The sequence below is a fragment of the Calonectris borealis genome, chromosome 6, assembly GCF_964195595.1.
Source record: "Calonectris borealis chromosome 6, bCalBor7.hap1.2, whole genome shotgun sequence".
NCBI lineage: Eukaryota > Metazoa > Chordata > Aves > Procellariiformes > Procellariidae > Calonectris > Calonectris borealis.
The window spans coordinates 30,657,958-30,674,913 of NC_134317.1; the positions used below are offsets into that span (position 1 = coordinate 30,657,958).

General features: G+C 40.1%; 1 protein-coding gene across 1 annotated transcript in view; it reads left to right on the plus strand.

Annotated features, from left to right (window-relative positions):
- Positions 1-5,993, plus strand: part of SUMO1 (small ubiquitin like modifier 1) — a 46,218-nt gene extending 40,225 nt beyond the window's left edge. Inside the window, exons 6-7 of the transcript XR_012674143.1 lie at positions 4,139-4,286; positions 5,923-5,993. The gene's annotated coding sequence lies outside the window, so the exon portion shown is untranslated. The remainder of the gene's footprint in view (positions 1-4,138; positions 4,287-5,922) is intronic.
- The last annotated feature ends 10,963 nt before the right edge of the window (positions 5,994-16,956 follow it).

A 16,956-nucleotide genomic window follows, 5' to 3' on the forward strand; every position in this document is an offset into this window, starting at 1 on the left:
AACTAATGACCCATAATCCAATAGATCCATTTGTAGTGAATAGCACTAAGGGTTCAATCCTGTGTTGCTGATTTAGCAAGATGTCTGCTTAATTTACTGCATTTCACTGTTGCAGCTCTTGCTCACTGCTCAAACCAAATGATTACCTGGCACTGAATGTAGCCCACCTTTCAGTTGCAAAAGGGCAACGATTTCTTTGTATGTATAAAAATTAACAAAAATCTCACATGCCCTTGGGAGTCAGTAAATGTGTGTGTGAAAGAAATTTGAGTTGTTGCTTCATTATGATTTGGTCAGATAATTGATGTGTGTGGTAGTAGCTGCGTACACAAACTTCTGGTGCAAATACCTGTGAATGTAAGTCTGAAATTTGCTTTGGTCAGTAATACTCATGCACTGAAATAGCTTTTTTTCCTGCAAACATTAAAGAAAGGTGGAAATGTGGCCAAAGTAAATTTGTATCACACTTCAAATACCTGTGGAATTCTTTCTATTTGGCAAATGAAGCGCTCCTAATCACTTCAATGGGAATCTGTCTGGTTTAAGGAATGCAGTATCCTGACCTAAGACCCCTGCTAACACTTACGTAATGAGACCCGCTGAACCATGTGGGACTACTTATGCACATGAGTAATTTTATGGACAACTTTGTGCAATATGCAGGTCCAGGACAGTGGTTATGACTGCAGTCACTGATTTTTGACTGCAAAGTAATAGACTGTTGCATTAGGCTGGAGTGACAGTGACCCCAGTCATGTTTTCCTGCTGCTGCATTGGGGATGGTCTGCTCTTCCTTGTAATCTAACTCTTGTAGAGGACAGTTGCTTTCATAAATCCTGAAAAATCTTCCAGTAGCTATTTACTCACCATTTTTTTGTTAGATTGAAATGACTGTCTGTCCTGCATTCCAGGAACTTCCTGTAATAAAAAATAAATGCATAAATAAATAAGCCCCCCACCCTTCTGCTGTCACTCCATTATTTGCTTTGTTAGAAAGTTCTGCAGTTCAGAGTAATGATAATTTAAGTCGGTAGAACTATGTGGAGAGAGAAATTACTACTACTATAAAACTTTTTTCTTTTTCAAGCATTGCTCCCAAGTTTGAGGTGTTTTATTGCCAACTCATATATGAGGCTTTCTTGTTTGCATCTCTTTATACAAGAAATGTGTTAAGGCATCCAGAGCCTGATACCCCAGCTTGTTCTCTCAGGTTTTGCAGCCTTGCCAGTAACACTTTATTGAGGACCTGGACTGAACAGTGACTGATAGGAATTAGTTACTAAATAGCCTTTAATTTAGTAAATTGAGAGACGAAGCGAGGCCCCAGGGAAGGGCACAGCAAAACAGTGAGAGCAAAAATATTCCCTTCACAGACTGAGAATTCTGTTCTATGCTTAACATGATAATGGCTGATGTATCAGAAGGTTTGCAGCAAAACTGAGGCATTTCAATATGCCTGATTTCAAAAGCTTCATTATATTTTTTTTTTTCTTAAATTGCAAGTGTGTAAAGCAAGCCCAAGGCAAGGAAGGCAAGTAGCCTAAATAGAGACTATTGATGCTTTGTCCCCTTTTTTGTCCTCCACAGTAAATTAGACTAGTTTCCATCTTCTAACCCTTGTGTAAGATCATGCACACCTTCCAGTGTAAGCATTCCTGTTTAAACCTCTACTTTAACCTCTGTTCTCCTGCCTGGAATCCTTCTTTTCTCTCTCTCTTTAATCTGGCTAGATGCTGATCCACAAGTTTTATTAGAAAAAACCTACTTTCTCAGATGAGACTCAGTGGTTGTTGCATCCCATGTCTTTAGGACTGCCTATTATTGCAAGTTCACTGAAAATTTCATTTTCTCCTGAATGTGACAGGGTAGGGCTTAATCTGAATATCTGTACAAACCACAAAGGGGTGTATGTGGGGGGAATGACTAGAGCATTCTCGAAAAAAATAGGTCCAAGTTTCTGCAAGAGAAAATTTGTAGGGAAAAGCAGTTTTTCTTATTAGACTGACTGACATAACTGGGAGGAGGGAGAATAGATAAGCTTTAGGGCCTGCAAGCCCTTCTCCAGGTCTGCTAGTTACCTACCCACTTAATGCAATATGTGCTTATGTTTTCCCAGAAATGTTTCTTGTGTTATTTCATACTGAATTTTATAAGAAGATAGGGTTTGTACCTTATTAGTAATTTCTTCAGTCAGAGAGGTTTCATGGGAATATCTGTGAAGATTGGCTCTGGTTTCCAAAGGTAATTCAGAGACTCCTGCAATGAAATTGAGAGCATCTTGATCAGTTTTCTCTGTCTTTGCTTATAGAGGGAGTTTTAATAGCATTATTGTTTAAAACAAACAAAAAACCGCAAACAGAACAAGCAAGCAAGCTAGACTGACAGCCCCAGAAACAGAAATTTCATCTGTTTTCTCTCTTCTAGAAAGGGGACAGCATAAGCAGTGCCAGTTCCCAGGCACATAAACCTACTACTATGCAAATAATACCCAAAGACAGGATAGGGTCCATGTAGATCTTAGACTGCTTTAATGAAGTAGGGGCACTGGCAGTTGTGTGGTGGTAGGCTCAAGGATGAGACTGGCCAGGGTCTGGCTAACTTCACACTGGTGAAATAATAAATCGTGTATCAGAACTCTGTGGAGGGTCTGTCCCCTCTCTCCTGTGTACGCAGGCAATGCAGGGGGTAGGATGCATCTTCTGTGTTTCTCCTTGGGGGACTGAACTGGGAGATTTGGTTATCAGCTGAGGGAAAGCAACTGTCTCCAGCTGACTCCTGTTAGTGGCTGCCTGAGTGTACTTAGACAGGTAGACTCCATAGTTGAAATACTGGCTGCACCAAGAGCAGGGTCACAGTCACAAACTCCTGTAGAAGTGACTTAAAACTCTAGATGGCCAATTTTAATGTGATATTCAATGGACCAGAGCTTGCCCTTACCACTTTCATCTGAGACCTCCTCACTTCTCCAATTCTTGCATAACCTCATTTGCTGCATGTTGTGTGTTAATATTCAAGTGCTGCTGTGAACTCAGGAATGACTTGTTAACTTTGTGTGTGGTTTTACCTACTTACTAATCAATAGTTCCCTATAGCTGCTTAGACTTTTGAGAAGGAGACAGTGTAGCTTTTTAGTTCTAAACTTAGTTCTAGGTTGTTTCTTTGTAATACAGAATTAAAATAATATCAATTACCGTTTTGTGTCTTCAAGTATCTAAACCTTTTCTGCAATCTGCTAACATGAATAAGAAATAAGAAATGATCATATAAGAAGTCTGTTCTAATTATAAGCATATTTTTATCTATATAAACGACTGTTCTAGTGACCTTGAAATTTCCCTCCAGAGAATTGCTGCTAAAAATTTCATGTGTTTTTGCTCTAAAATACTAGAGGGCCTTGTAGCTGATTGTCCTATAACAATAAATATAAAGACTTTACCTTATATGTGGTACAGTGAGAAAATTCTTTATATTCTTGTAGACCAGTAGCATTTACATTTTTGCACTAAGAGGGGAACTTGGTATCTGTGACCTGATGACTCTTACTTGTGTTTAGTAAAACCTTCATAAATCCCTTGTGAATCTCTTGGCTAGAATGGAAAAAAACCTTCACTGTTCTTCAGTGGAGTCTGTTTCTGAATACTTAAAAACTGTAAATAAAATTGGAAAAGCTTTCTTACTCCAACTTGAATTGGAAAAATCTGAGAAAATCTTTGCTCAGACTGTGACTAACCTACAAGCCAGTTGTTTTAAACTGCTGACTCTAGCTTAGTCTGTTATTCCTTGACAAATGTGTTAGGATTTTTTTTTTCCTCGCTTGAAATACTGACATGAATGTTAATAGTCAATATCACTGTTTTCAATGTAGTTTGACATAAAAATCAGATTCCTTTCTGCCTTCACTTCTATAAAATTACTGAACTGTAAGAGCGTCATTACAAGCATGAAATCATTGTCTCAGGGATGGGTGTCATCCTAAAGTTAACGGATGTAGTACCTGAAGACAGAAAGTACTATCTGTCCACTCTCCTTAACTTCTAAGATGTGGCATTGAAGACGCTTCAATGCTGGGACCATCGCAGGAAAAGCTCTTTCATTTTTAAGGAGCTTTTCATTAATTGAAACATTCTTGCTTTTGCAGGTGTCTTTGAATCCTGCAGGAACTGAGTGGCTTCTTGCTGCAGAATAGAGTATGGAAAGCCCCCCAATGAGGACTTGCCTTCCATGCGGTACTGGACAGCTAACCATGGTCCGATGTGGCTGAGGTCTGCAGACAAACATACAGGAAGGTAAACTGAGATGATAGGAGTGTCTCACCTCAGGGGACTGGGGAAAGTACGATGATACATGGACGAGAGAACCCGCTTCAGTTGGACTCTCCTCTGAAGTGCAGGTGAAAAAGGAGACAGACCGCCTAAGAGTGGGCTCTTGTTTGCAGGGAAAATCTGCTTAGATGAAGCAAGAACTCTGCATGACAGGTGTGTGTCACTGAGGTGTGCAGTGTCAGCCCGGGGTGTCTGGGTGCTAGACGCTAATATGGCCATCAGTGTAGTCTGAAGGGAATATGTGTGAATAGATTGTTAACACATGCATTGTTAAGAGGACTAGCTTGCCAGAGACAACTGAACTATTTTAGTCCCACAAAGATGTGAGTGTCGGCTGGGGCAAATGTTGCATAAGAAAAGCACATTTCAAAGAGGAGCTGGTGCAGAGGTAATTGGCTTCAAAAGGTCTCCCGTGGGCTATTCGAGAGAACTCATCGCCTTCCTGCGCTATAGTGGCTGTTTTGCCGTTGAGTTCGCTGAGGCCAGGATTTTGCCCTCGGAGTTAAGATTAGAGAAATCTACATTCTGGTGAACGATCTCAAAGTGGAGCTTGGAGATTTTTTTTATGGTCTTTGGTTGCAGTGCTATGGTAACTTGAAATGAAAGGCGTGTGTTGAGTTAGTGATTGCTGCAAGGAAAACCATTTTTGGCCTTTTCTTGCTCTCCAAAAATAACCATCATTTAGGTTTAAAGAATAAATTGTCTGATGAGAAAATAAGTATTTAAATGCTGCCGTATATATTTTAGCTGTTCCTGAGCTTGTAATATTTAACTTATCTGTTTTTGGTGAAAATATTTGTTCGGTTTTTATAATTGTGCTTAAAAGGATTGAAGGAGTGAGGTAATTTGAACAGCATGTTAAATTGGGAGACTGGGAACAAACATTTGTGGAAAGAAAAAATTTAATTAATGTTAATTGTTGATTGTAGAGTTCAAGGGTAGACACATTGGAGACTGTCCATTCTTATTTTTCATTAATTACTGGGTTTTAAGATACGGTTTAATTAAGAGACAAATAGTATAATAAGTGTTAATTTTCTCTCTCAGAACAAAGACTGCTTTCTGGAAAAATCTGATAATGAATAGGAAAATATGTGAGCTATACACAACTTTTGGAGTATTCCAGTCAGTTATTTGTATATTATCACATTAAATATTCACCTTAAAGTTCTAGATTTTAAATGTTTATGGGAATGCTGGTTTCCATCTTTGTTATTTACTACCTCTGGTAGTTTTGGGGAAAGATCTGAAATGTAACTTGCAGAGCCTTGGTTTTAGTGGCTTGTAATTTTTTCAGTGCCTAAAACTGATTCTTTTGTCTCCGACAGTAAACACAGAGCAAAATTTAGAATAGTTTATTGCAAAGCTGAAATGTCTTCGTGTTTTGGAGTAGATACCTGATGTCTTTTGATGAATAAGGGGCAATTTTTTTATTTTTAGTGTACCTCATGCTGTTCCTGTGAGAAGTCCCTCAAATTTAGTCAAGTTATAAGCCTTTGAGAAATTTTTGTTCACATAGTCCAGTGACATTTGTAAAGGGGAGTTGGAGAAAATCATTAATACTGCTTTCCTATCTCTTTTGTCTTAATGTTTTCCTCAGGATTGCTTCTCCTGGAAGGATGCTTTACCAAGCCCCATTGTCACTATGTGCACATAAGACTTGAAAATGCATAAGTTACAGTTTAATGTAAGTATTAAAGGTGTGTCTTAACAAGTGATCAGGGAAAACGTTTTGCTTTTTATTCTTGCCTTTCAGAGCATCAAGGGTCTAACCCAATTCCTACTGCAGTCCAGAGTAGGTTTTCTACTTCGGGTTACGTCCCAGTAGCTTAATAAGATACACCCTGTTATAGCTTATTGCTATGATTTATAAATATTTCACTGATTGTAGGAGATCTTCCCTTCTGTGACCAAACATCTGACAAAGATCTGTCTCTTTTTTGATAGTCTCAATCAACATCCTGCAGCACTGATGCTGTCTGCAAAATAACATTCATCCTTAATAATTTAAACAAAGGTCAGATATCTTCAGCTTTAATAATGGTTCAGAATGGTTTAAATGCTAGCAGAGGTATTACTTTGGCAAATAACTATCCTTGAAGCTTTATTTGGAGAAGAAATAGCTAATGCAGTTTGCATTCACGTATTTTTAAAGCGTCATGCATGTGACGTTTCTTACCAAAGGGGACACCTTTAACACTGTGCTAGAATTGTTTTCCCTGTTTGCTTACGAGAATTGTTTGAAACCTGACATAGTCTCTTCCTAAAAGAAATTTTTTTCACAGGTGTTCTGCTACGTAAATATTGCTGGGAGATTTCTTGAGTTTTTCTTGCTGGTTTTAGGCTACCTTAATAAAGCTCGGTCTTTTTTGTAATACAGTTTTAACTTGGAACATAACGTTTCACAACAAAATGTATATGTTTTGATCTGAACTGGAGTTCTTTCTCCCAAATACAATTACAGCATATGTTCTCATCCTGTGCAGCTAGAGGAAGGCTGACTGCATTCTAATAGGTTTGGGCAAGGCTACCAATATGTTTCCCAGTCGTGCCTGACTTCACCTATGCAACAGAAATAAGCTGAGATGCTTTCTCATGCTTAGAGTGAGAAGAGTGTCTTTGCTTTTACTCTGAATTCCTTTGCTTTAAAGGAATTTAAAGGCTTTAAAGGGTGCTTCATTGTATCCAGAAAAGTGCCTTGTAATTAACTGCATCGCTGGTTTGTAGCTCATAAAGGCCTTCATATCAAATACTGGAGTTGTACAGTTGCTCTTTGCTTCTGAAACCCACTGGAAGAGGCTCTAGGAGAGTAATTCTTTGTGAGGATGTCCCTGTTTGCAGACGAAGGTTAAGTTGTCTTCAGCAGACCCCAAGGAAGGCAATATTTATTCACTTCAGCCCCACTTCTTCCCTGTGTGTAGTCAGGCCTCTACAGCGAGATTGACTGAGAGGCAGAAAGCTCAAGTTGGTGTACAGGTGCTACAGTGTTTCCTTCTGTATGGAATAAGAAAAGCTAAGCAAAGTTGATCTTTCACATGCATCTATAACCAGGAAACGCAGAAGAATGTACAGAAATCACGTGAGAGTTGTGGAAACATTGACTGTCACTGACTGTAGAATTTTGCTTGAGTTATAGCAAAATTAGTAAATGGTCTTGTAAGAAACTTAGTTAAAATAGGCTTTCTGACTGCCAGCTTTGCACATTGCCCAAGAAAGTAACAAAGAACAGCTTGTTACACTCCACCATTTCCCTTACCCCCATTGAGTTTTTCCCTGTATTATTTGAGAGGGGTTGGGGGGGTATGAACTCTGTGGAGCTGTACGTGTGTAACTGGAGGCATAATTTGACCTTTGGGACCTTTGCTACTGCGAGTGATACAAGAAAAATGGAAGTCATAGTTGATGTTCAGGTACAAGATCAAGTTTGAGAAATGCACAGCTAGAGAAAGCATAATTTTTGCTGGCAGCTGGCTTTGCTATGACCTGCCCTGGCTTGGGCTGTTACAACCCAGAGCAAACCTTTTTACCAATAAAAAGAGGCAGCATAGAGAATGTGTCAGTGCAGTAACAGGATAGCGCAAAATATCAGGAAAGGAAAGAAGTGGGGAGAATATTTTTTACCTTTTTTCTATTGTTGTCTTATAGATGACTAGGAGTTGACTGATACCCTGTAGGGCAGGCTGCCTCACCTCTGCCTGCTTGCCTGCAGCTTCCGAGGGTAGAGCTGTAGTGCAGCAGCAGTTTGAACATGCCCTGGCTTTTGCAAAGGGCATTAAGAGACTGAGGAGGGATTGATGGGCTGGGGAGCTTGTGCTGTCTCTCTGTCCTAGGGAGGGTCCAGAACGCTCACAGGTCAGTGCAGGCTGGACTGCAGTTTACATGGCTGTCACAGCCAAAGTGGGCTTTGGCCAGGTGATCTGGCCCTCATGTCTAATGATGCAGCCACATGCTTCTGCAGTAATCTTCCTCTTAATGATTCCCAAAACCAAACTGCATTGACTGCATTACTGCACCAGTAATCACTAGCTGTGCTGCATGTCATTGAATCCTAACATGCTTCCCACTTAGCCCTAACAGCAAAAAAGTTCCGAGATGCACAAGTTCTATTTGTTGTTGTTGTTTGCGTTTGTCACTCTTGGACGTTATTCTCTGAACATGATGGCCCTTACCAGAAACAAGACCTACTCCTTTCCCGTAAACTAGCCTGCAACTTAATTTTTTGGAGATTGCATAACTTGTCTGTCAGAAGATGATTCGCATTGGCTAGCTGAGGCGCATAGCCGAAATACCTGAGCAGATTACAAATTAGCTGCCTCTTCCTTTCTTGAGACTCTCTGCAAGGGAAAGGAACACATGGTTTACAGTTGGCAAATTCCAAGGCAGTTTTGACGCTCATTAGCATACAATATCCCCAACCCCTCCATAGCTGTGCTGTGATCTTTCCTGTTGTTCGGGACAAGTGAGCTTGCTGTGCAGTTGTTAGCGGGAGTGTCTGAATGAGCGGAAAATATTGACTGGGTCCTGTTCTTCAGTTTTTCAAGACTGTCTGAAATTTGAGAGCTACCTGTGTAAAAACAAAAGTAATCTTTGGATTGTTTGACTTTACCCTCATCTGGATTGAAGCTGAACGGAACAGGAACATCTGAATTATGGACAGACTCTGATAATGATGGACAAACTACTTCATCATCCGGAATCATGATGAGGCTACCTAGTGAAGTGCTGTTATAATACTCTTGAAAACAAAAAACCAAGCAGTATTAGCAATCTGTATCATCAAAGCAGAAGCATTTTTTTAGATAGAGGATTCTCACGTTCTTAGAGGCACTTAAAATAATTGTTTACATTGTCATCTGGTAATTCAGAGAGCGATGAGGCTGAAAAGGGCTGGGTGATCTGTAGCACAAAAATAAATCCAGTTTGATAGGTGTTTTCAAATGTACTGGTTGTTTTCCTTTAGCGTTGGATTTTCGTCTTTTTCAGCAAGGACTATCAAAATGCAGCTCTGCATCACAATTTGAGTGCTCAGTTCCAGAGCTCATGTACAGGATATTTTCATCCATGATGCACAGAAGTGCAACTCCTGAATATATATACAAATGAAAAGTGGCCTGCAAAATAGGATCTTTTATTTGGATTTTCCATGCACTTCTGCCACTTCTCTGAACTTCCTGAGTGGAGGTATATTTCTTTACTCTCCCTTCTTTCTGGTATGTGAGCGGCTTCTGGGTTGGATACTAACTGACCATTGCTTTTGGGGGTGAGCCTGGCCTGGAATCCAAACCTGCCAATTGGCAAGAGCATGTATTTTATAGGCATGTAACAGAACACCTGCCTGCTGCACTGAATGTGGTGGCTTTCCTGCCTGTAATTTTCTTATGGAAAATCTTTGGAGTTTAGTTCTACCGCTGATCTTTTTTCTGTTGTTTTTCCTCAGTGAGTTATTAACTTTCTTGCCAAGATTTGCCAAGCCCTGCACATTGAGCATTAGATGTGTAATTGACTCCTGTGCCAGAGTTTTACATGGTTTGCAGTGAATGTAGCAGCTTTTATCAGCCCTGCTTTCATCCATTATGTGGATGAAAACCCTGCTGGCTTCCAGGCTTCCTGCTTCTCACACAATACTCTTACTTCCACACCAAAAGTGCCAGGTATTTTGCCTGGCATGTGACGGTCTGTAGCCATGGGCCCGTTCATGGGCTCACTGTGTGCAAGATGCAGTGTGATCTGTCGATCGGGCAGGTCTGGTGCATTTGGATTCTGATAGGGAGGGTGTCCAGCACTGAGCTGAAGCTGGGGGCTGGGATACCCTTGCCTTGTACACTGGAAAGAGGGAAAAACCCAAACCCATGTCCTACTACTTCTGTGCTGATGGGAATATTGGAATATATAAAGATGTGTATGTATAGGGCATATAAGGAGTTCTAATCCTCTTGATTTTCCTGCTTTTTCAATAGCGTCTGGCACATGTGAACTTACAGAAATGAATCCCCAACCCCTTTCCCTCTGCACACAAATAAAAAATAAAAACAGTTCCTAAAATTCCTAGGACTCCTACTAAAAATATCACACTATTCTCCATGACTTAAACAAAAACAGTAATTATAGATTCCTTTCATAGAATAAACATACAGCAGTGACTTACCTTTTCGCTCTTCCAGGAGGGCACCACGTGCAATCCCTACAGGGATAGTCTTGGAAGTGCTGCCTGGAAGGACATCACTGCTGCTAGGAGCTTTAGCACCGGCCCTGCTCTCCTGGCATGCCGGATCTTTCTTCACAACTATGGGTGGCAGGAGAACTAATGCTGGGATGTTGTTTTGGGTTTAGGCTCATCATCTTCAGCAGAAAAAACATGGCAGGGAAAATAATGAAATGCTGCATAAAATAGGTACGCTTTTAAACAGGAAAAACAAAAACCAGTAATCCAAAGTAAGCCTTTAGCAATTAATAAATATGTAAGGTAACTTGTGATTTCCACACTGGTAATCTTTATCCGTAGCCATCTAATTAATCTTTATTTTTGTAGGCATTTGCAGGTATTGTTTCTTTTACAATTATCAATCTGAAAAGATGAGCAATTGTAGTAACCTAAAGGAAATTCAATTAGCATTTGTTAAACAAAAGTACAAATCATGGGATTTTGCTAAAAAATTTAAGTAATGGATCTGCTACTGGATTTATAGGGGCATGTAGAAATGCACTTTTATAGTATCCTTTTGAGAAATGATAATAGACACCATGTTTTTTCTTTGCTCTTAGAAATAACTGTTCTGTCTTATATTCCACTGGGTAACTGTGTGCACTGTTGAGTACTGAATTTTTAATGTCGATCACTAGCTTATAGAAAACAATTTTTGCCTTACTGGCCTTAATACTTGTAAAGTATTAGGTGCATGACCATGCTTTCTGTTCTTATATGGATATTCTGCATCAGGGCTTCATTTCCAGAAACAACTTATTTGCTATAGAAAAAGTTTTAATTAGGAAGTATTAACTAATAACCTTTTTCCATTAATTCAGAAACCTTTTTCTAGAAAATCTGTGTTCATTTCAGTCACATAAATAGCGGCATAGCAGCACAAACACACTTGAGATAGCCTTAAATGAGTTAACTTGAATGCTGTAAATAGTTTTGCTTGTAATTTATCTTTCCTAAAAGCTATAAACTGCGTGTAATTGTGATGCTGAGGGATGCTGTGCCACTCAATAGGGCACATACAGAGCACTAGGAAAGAGAGCGCTCACTTTTCTGGCTGAGTTCCTGGTCAGTTTGCACATTCTCTCTACTGAAACTTGCCCTGAATTTTTTGGTACAGTACAGTGTTAAAAACATGTGCAATGTCTTCCACATCTCATCAGAAATGGCCACAGTTTAATGAAGATTTGAGAGCATTTTCATTATATATACATAAAATCTTATTTTTAAAATGTGTTAAATGTCTTGAGCCTTCTGCAGTGTTGGTATGAACTAATGCTGCAGCAGAGATGTTAATCAAACTTCCCTGTCATCTGAACTGTGCAAAATGTAGATGCAAAGCGCAGTTCAGGTATATTTCAATCGGAAGTTATTTTGGACTGATGTGCTTGCAATCAGGTGCCATTTGCTGAGGGATGAGATATAGTGGTGAGTAGCTAGGAACTTGTTAGTTTTATAACTGAAATTAAGTTAGTATGACTAACATTAGGCAAAGGCAGTCTTTTCTGATGGAGGCTGACTGGCCTTTCTTGTAGTGGCCCTTCATGCTAGCATTCATCCTTCTTGCTTCTGCCTTCCTCTTCTCCAGAGCAAACTCTTGATTGCCTGTTGGGGATCGGGTGAAGCTACCTTGATGTATGTTTGGATAGCCTCCAATGGCCATCTGGTGCTGCTTAGCTGTACCTTCTGGCCCAGAAATGAGATCATGCAAGGAAGGAGCCAACAAGTTCTCATGGCTGCTGGTCTCTGGCTTGGATGTATAAGAGAGAGCTCCTGGAGTAAGGGAGGTAAATGAAACGGAGATACTGGTTAGTGTTTTTGTGATTCATTCCCTTAACCAATCTCTTGGAAAAAATAGTTTCCGAATGGCTGTGTTCCTGTTGTTCTCTTTTTTTTTTTTTTTTTGAGGAGACTGGACTTGGCAAAGTCAGAATGCACAACAGCTCTGAGTGGCATGTTTAAATTTTTGTTGATATCAGGAACCTGACAAATACAACTTAATTCTCACCCTTGTGCAATGCTGAACTGGCAATTGCCAACTAGGATAGCCCACCAGGCTGGACCCAAATTAGGAGCACATGCTAATGTTTGTTTTAGCCTTTCTAATCTTAGAAATTGGGGGGAAAATTGCGTATGTTGCCTATGGGACATAGATGTGACTATTCCTATTTCATTGCATGGTGGGCTTTTCCACACAGGTTTTTCTCTTCTCCCTCAACTGTCTTTGATTATTAAGTAGTAATAGACATTTTGCTTAAATCAGAGGTTTCTATTAATGGGTCTGAAGTTTCTTTTGTACTGGTAAATGAATGCAACTCATATAAAGTTGATCAAGAATTGTAGGTATGTGGAATCCAGCTCCAAAGTAATAAGGATAGTGCCCCTAATTTTTGTTCCTAGATGTATATCTGACACTCTTGCAGCTGTCATGGGGTGATGAACACTTATTGATGAGTTTTTCTGCTAGATTTCTTAAGTGACATTATAAGTTCATTGACTAAGCTGATGATTATGAAAACCTGTGTTATACTACAGTATTTTTATCATGTTTTCTGGACTTTCCCTTTCTTCTAATATGTCAAAATATTTAAGAAAGCAGCTATGAATTTTCTTTTTGTTGATCTGGTGCACTTTTACTGGGAGTGGATGTCATGAGCCAAATGAAAATTATTCCTGTCAGGTGACAAGTCTGCTTGAGCAGACAGGCAGATGAGGATGACTGTCATAATACAGAGAAGGAAAAGCACAAGTGAAGACTAAAATACTATGGCCTATGTTACAGATGCAGGCAGGTCAACTGACTCCTGATGGTCCCTTCTAGTTCTAAAACTCTGTGAAAGCACAGGCAGGATAAGGAGTGGGGAAACTGAGGAGGCCAGGAGATGAACTAAAGGGAAAGGTAGGACTGTAGTATATATGGAAAAACTGTTTTCAGTTTGCAAACTCCTGATTTTGTGTTTTTGTATGGCATCCGTGGTTCAAGAGTCACATTCATGCCAGGTATCCTGGGGAAAGTCATTGCCTTTTCAAGTAACTGACAAGAGGAATAGTTTCCAAATTTTGCATTTGAAAGGGAAAAAGCATTTAAGCATTAAATAGTGATTGCTGAGAAACAGCTTCAAACCAAGCTTTCCCTAGGTATTTCTATTTTCATATTCACAAACCAAGTAAAAAGCCCCATGCCATCTCAAGTAATATATCCCAAAAGCTGTCATGCTGTCGATGTAAAATGCAGTTTAACTCTTAAGAGATTTGCTTTTTTAAAAAAAAACAACAGACAACAACAACAACAAACCCAAACCCCAAACTTAATACTGCCAGTTGTTGAGCTGAAGTGATGGGCCTGCTTACTTGGAGAAGCAGGAGTTGAGATGCAGATATGATCCAGAGGACTGGCAGACACAGGTCTCCAATGTTCTGGACTGGTGATATTAAACTCTTTTGTTGTGAAAGGAGGAGATGACCAGATGGCTATTAAGAACTTGGTTTGGTTTTTGAGGGAGCAAAAGTATTTCCCCACCCTTCTTTTTTTGTACTGTGTCAATGCTGATTGCAATGAAAGACATGGCTATTGCTTTGTTAATATGTGGGGGGAAAAAAGGACAAGTGTGCAATGTACCTGCTGGAGGACCTGCTTATCTCAGGTGTTTTCTTCCTCTGCGTTGCCTAAGCTGAGAAATCTGTCTTCGTAACATTTTCAGTCTTTGTTGCCTTGGCAGCCCACATTCCAAATCTGATCTTTCTTCTGGCAGTGTGTGATGTTGCAAACTAACTGTGGGAGGGCCACATGCGATCTGCAGAGTTCTGTGATGTGCCCTGTGGCCCTCTGTCTTTTTATAAAGAGATATGGCCCTCAGAGACTACGGGTCCCAGCAAGCAGTGCTCCATTTTGATCTGATAAGAACATGCTCAAATCTAGATGTGCATTGCATGTTAGGGCGTGCTAGCTACATGAGCCACACCTCGGCATTCAAGATAAAGGTGGCTGCAGACTGCTCCAACCAACGCAAAGTAGGTGCAGCTCTGGCCACAGGCTGGATTTTTTTTTTTTTTGATTCTGCCCCTCAGTTTAAGGAATTGTCTTTTTGTTTCCTATCTGGTATAGCAATGGGATTCTTGTATATAGCATGATAGCTCATCTTTTGAATAACTCTGCTTTTGGTTTCTGGGTTCTCCCAGATGCTACTTTTACCTTCCCTAAGATGGCTCCCCTCAGTGCTGTGCAGGAATGAGCAAAACTTTTGGAAGTGGCTGATTGCTTCAAGAAAGGGTGTTGTTGCAAGACAACCAGCCCAGTTTTTACTTGCCAAAGAGACCTGGCTCATTCAGACAAGCTTTGGCTAAGCAGTCTGAAAGTTGAGGTGGTTTATCTGATATGATTTTTTTAAAGTTTGTCCAATATGGGGAGAGACTCTACCCTACTTTGACATGGACAGCTGAGGAAGGAGCTTTGACACACCTCTGGACACGAGCAATTTAAGACACCTGCTCTGAAATGCCTTCAGATTAAGAGTGCGAAAGCTGACTCTGCTTGGATGCAGATCAGGATGGGAGCAATCCCTTTCTCTCACTCTTAGGCTTGATATCTTACAAGGTGGTTTGCACGTAGCTTACTTCTCTCTAGCAATACCTTTCTGAGTCCTGGTCTTCATCTGGGTCTGCATCTGAACAAGTGAAGGCATGACCAGGAGTTCCTTTGGGGTTTCACTGCATTTCAGATGTTTCTTAGGGAGTGTGTAAACCCTGGGTGACTCTTCTGAGATTGTAGGTAACTTCAGTGTTTCTGGTATCTGTTGTAAAATATGAACCCAAAGTGTCAAGTGCTCTGAATTCTCTCTCATCTTTATTTCTTGCTTTGTAGTCTTGTTCAAAGAAAGTTTAGTAGAGCAAAGAGCTTTTTTTCATATTCTTTTAAAATCCAGATAAATATTGCTTACCGCCATATGGTATGTCTGTATCGGGTTGACCAAGAGGCCTGTCTGGCCCAGTATTCAATCTCAGTCCGTGGTCAATAACGGACTTGTAGGGAAAGAGTAGAAATGACATTATATGTGAGAAAAGAGCTTCACGTTGAAGTGCTGTCCTGCTTGGGAGCTTGGACTTCCTAAGTTAGCCGTTCCTTCTGGATCACGGTTATGCTTCAGTTCCTGCTGACATTATCTTCTGTCACCCTGCATCCTATATATGCACTTTTGCACTTTTAACATAAAAAAACCCCAACATTACTACTTGGATTTAGTTCTTTGTGTAGCTGTATAGTATGGGTACTACACGAAAAGCTGTGTGAAGTCAAATCAGATGCTGTTACTCCTTCCTGCTTGATGTTTTGTATATTTTGAAACTTGGAGAGAATTCTCAAGGCTGCAGTTTGGTCATGTATTAGCTCTATTTATAATTCTTATTGAACCCTGAGATCTAGCTTTTATCTCAACCTGATAAATAATGGAACCTTTGGCTATTAGTGTGAGGATAAATACATAAATAAAGAAAAGCAGTTAATGAATAAGTACCTGGTCAACAGAGACGACAGTGAATAAAGATACCTGTCAAACTGTCAGCACCATAAAAGTAAGCACATTTGGTATGATCCAACGTCTGAAGAATTTCTACTGATTCCCAAGGGGAGTGCCTTGTTAGCCTGAATAATACAAATTCTTATCCCTGTATCCTTTTTCTTTTTCTTTTTTTTCCTTGCTTTTTAAGCACAGCTGTGTTATTTGATTTGACTCCCTTCTGCAGCACTGTTTTCTGTAGAAACAGCTTCATGGAGAGGAGTGGCACCACGGTATACTAGGAACAGCCTATTGGGTAAAGGCAAGATAAAAAGGTTGATCCAATACTTTTAAGGCAATAGCCAGCTATTGAAACATGGGTTTCTCCAGAGGAATACTGTAGTGAGGAAAATCAAAAAGGCTCTGATATAGCCTTCGAGAAGTCTCACCAGTCCTCTGTTCTTATTGTAGGGCATACTTCTTTTGCTTCCACTGCAAGCCATATCGTTTGGTTGATTTTTAACCAGAGCAAGTTTTAATGAATTTATACCTGCAAGTAAACCTATCAAACTGCTGCACTGACAAATCTATCACGGGATTTCTATCCAAGCCCCATTTTATTCTGACTTTCTGGCAGACATGAGTCTTTTCCCCTAAGGCACTTCAACTGTGCTGTCTCTTCTACTCCTGGATATTCTCTTGCTCTCTCTGACTCCACCTCAAATATGTCTGCATCTTAGGACCTGGTTATCCTACTGTTGTCCCCTGGTGCAATTACAGCATGATTAAAATATGCAGCATGGCTGCGACCTTGATCATGTTCTAACAAGAGTATAACCTTAGACATATAGCCCAGTTACAGCATTGTAACAATGTCACGGAACAACCCTGCTCGTCTTGGTAGCATGGGGTGGGGCTTTAAGTGCTTTTCCTTGGCATATTT